This window comes from Lactuca virosa, chromosome 1 (genome assembly GCF_052849685.1).
Source record: "Lactuca virosa cultivar CGN04683 chromosome 1, Lactuca_virosa_CGN04683_v6, whole genome shotgun sequence".
Classification (NCBI taxonomy): Eukaryota; Viridiplantae; Streptophyta; class Magnoliopsida; order Asterales; family Asteraceae; genus Lactuca; species Lactuca virosa.
This window is the reverse complement of record NC_136426.1, coordinates 128,411,606-128,414,016: the sequence shown is the minus strand read 5'-3', so window position 1 is coordinate 128,414,016 and position 2,411 is coordinate 128,411,606. Positions and strand designations below refer to the sequence as shown.

Here is a 2,411-nt window from a genome sequence, read left to right as displayed (position 1 = left end):
AAAAAAGCAAGGTTGAAGAGATAACGAATATAATGAGAATGACTATGGGGGATTACAAGAAGAGGATATGTGAAAATAATGGACCAGCTCTTGTACCACCCAAGATACCAGCTGAAAGAAGTTTTGAGCTCAAGGGGCATATTCTATCAATGCTCAAGGACATACCTTTTTTCGGGAAGGAGTACAAAGATGCATTTAAGCATATTGATAAAGTAAAGTACATTGAAAAAAAATTAAATGTTCCTAACATGCCAAGAGAATCCATGTTACTTAGGATGCTTCTAGTGACATTTACCGGTGAAGCTAAGGTTTAGTTGAAGTCACTTGCGCCCGGATCTATTACCAGGTAGGCAAATATTTGTGGTGCTTTTATTGAGCAATTTAGTCCTCCGTTGAAGATCTCAAATCTCAAAAAGATGATTTCTAATTTTCAACAAGAGGTTAGAGAATCTTTATATGAAACATGGAAGAGGTACAAGGGTTTGCTTAGAAGTTGTCCTCAACATGATCTTAATGTCCTACAAGAAGTGTCCATTTTCTATGATGGAATGAATGTCACAACTAGACAACTTCTTGACTCCCAAGGACCAATGACGAAGAAGGAACCGGCCACTACTAAAGAGTTGATTGAAGAATTTGCAAAGCATTCACTTGAGTACCACAGCCCACGAGGAGGATGTTACTATAGGTGAAGGAGATGGAGGGAATGAGAACATGGCTGCGGTTTTCGCAAAGTTAGAGAATATGGAACGGAGGATGACAAAGATGGATCAATTAACTCATGCGATAAGAGTTGGGTGTGATAATTGCGGCAGGCCACATTTGACTAAGGATTGTGCTCTAGATGAGAATGGTAACCGAAAAGCACAAGTTTGCTACTTGAGTGGTGATCGATTTGATGAAGATTAGAGGAATCCCAAAAAGGAGTGGTTGACATATGAAGATGACGGATTTTGAGTCGGTACTTCATAGGTTTGTGGAAGCCTCGGAAAAAGGCATGATCCTACTGATGCCAATGTGAGAAATCATCAAGCTTCCATCAAGAATATATAGACTCAACTTGGGCAATTAACAACACTTGTTAATGAGAGATTACCACCTCGAAATCAAGATCCAAAATCACAACCTCACATAATGGTATTTTACACGGAAGAAGTTCATCCTGAGCCATTTATGATCCATCAAATAGATACTATGCAACCCAATTCATATTTAGAAGAAGAGAGGCATGCAGCTAAAAGAGAAAAATGTGGATTGCATTCTGCCGATTCACCACGTCGTGGTGACTCTACCACATCATGGACATGGGAAGATCAAAATTCTTCACTTTTAAATTCATATCAGTCTCCTTTTCCATTACCATATCAAGCAATCAAGCATTCTCTAGAGCCAGAATAGAAGAAGTTTATAGAACAAGTGCTCTTACTCTCGATAAATGCCCCATTCCTCAAAACCTTGGCTAAGCTTCCAAAGTTTTCAAATGATGTAATGATTAATAGGAAAGAGTTAGTGTGACAACCCGAAATTTTCATTTGTATAAACTCTACAGTCAAGCACTTCAAATAGTAGCCAAATTCATTTCAGTACGTTTTTGGCCGGTTTTTCAGTCCGTTTGGGTGTTTTTATTTTATATTCGTCAAACGAACAAATAAAAGGAAGTATACTTTAGAGGTTGTCGTGCATCACGTAAGTCTCAAAACTCCAAGAGTTTGGAGTTTACGGCCCCAAACATGGAGTTTATGGCCATAAACTCTAAAGAGTATAAATATGACACTTAGTTATTTTTGGCTCATTTTTCACTTCCTAGCTCAAAAACACCCACAATTCTCTCTCAAGTATCATATCACATTTCTTCAAATCTTCCAAAAATGTAAGTGTTTCTTCCCTAGATTTGTTGATATAACACTTTATCTAGTGTTTATACACGATTTCATCCATGAAATCTCCTCTTTTCTTAGATCTTCAAGTGTTCTTCAAGAACACCAAGAACACACACTAGTGTTTTGGACCTTAAACACTCTTGCAAGCTTCCTATAAGTAAGTACATCCCTCCTAGCTAGTTATTTGCTTAGATTACTTGTTAATCCATTGAAAAACATCAAAAACCCTCAAGAACATATGGGTTTACGGTCAAGGGATCTCCTTGAACCGTAAACACCATCAAGTGGTGTTTAAGTTCCACCAACACCTTCTAGGTAGGAGTGACCATGAGTTTACGGCCGTAAACTCATGGGTTTACGACCGTAAACTCCCATGGAGTGGTCCAAGAACCTTAAACTCCCATAAAGGGCCATTATGAGCCCTAGTCCCTTCCTAAGCCTTGGATACAAGCATAGAACACTTCCTTGAGGGGTATAAGACCTTAAATCGCACAATGGTACTAATTACCATGAGTTTACGGCCGTAAACTC

General features: G+C 38.6%; 1 non-coding gene across 1 annotated transcript; it reads right to left on the bottom strand.

Moving 5' to 3' along the window:
* Positions 1–404: 404 nt before the first annotated feature.
* Positions 405–511, bottom strand: LOC145151560 (small nucleolar RNA R71). Its single transcript, XR_013732126.1, has one exon. It is a non-coding gene; the product is annotated as a small nucleolar RNA R71 (small nucleolar RNA).
* Between the last annotated feature and the right edge of the window lie 1,900 nt (positions 512–2,411).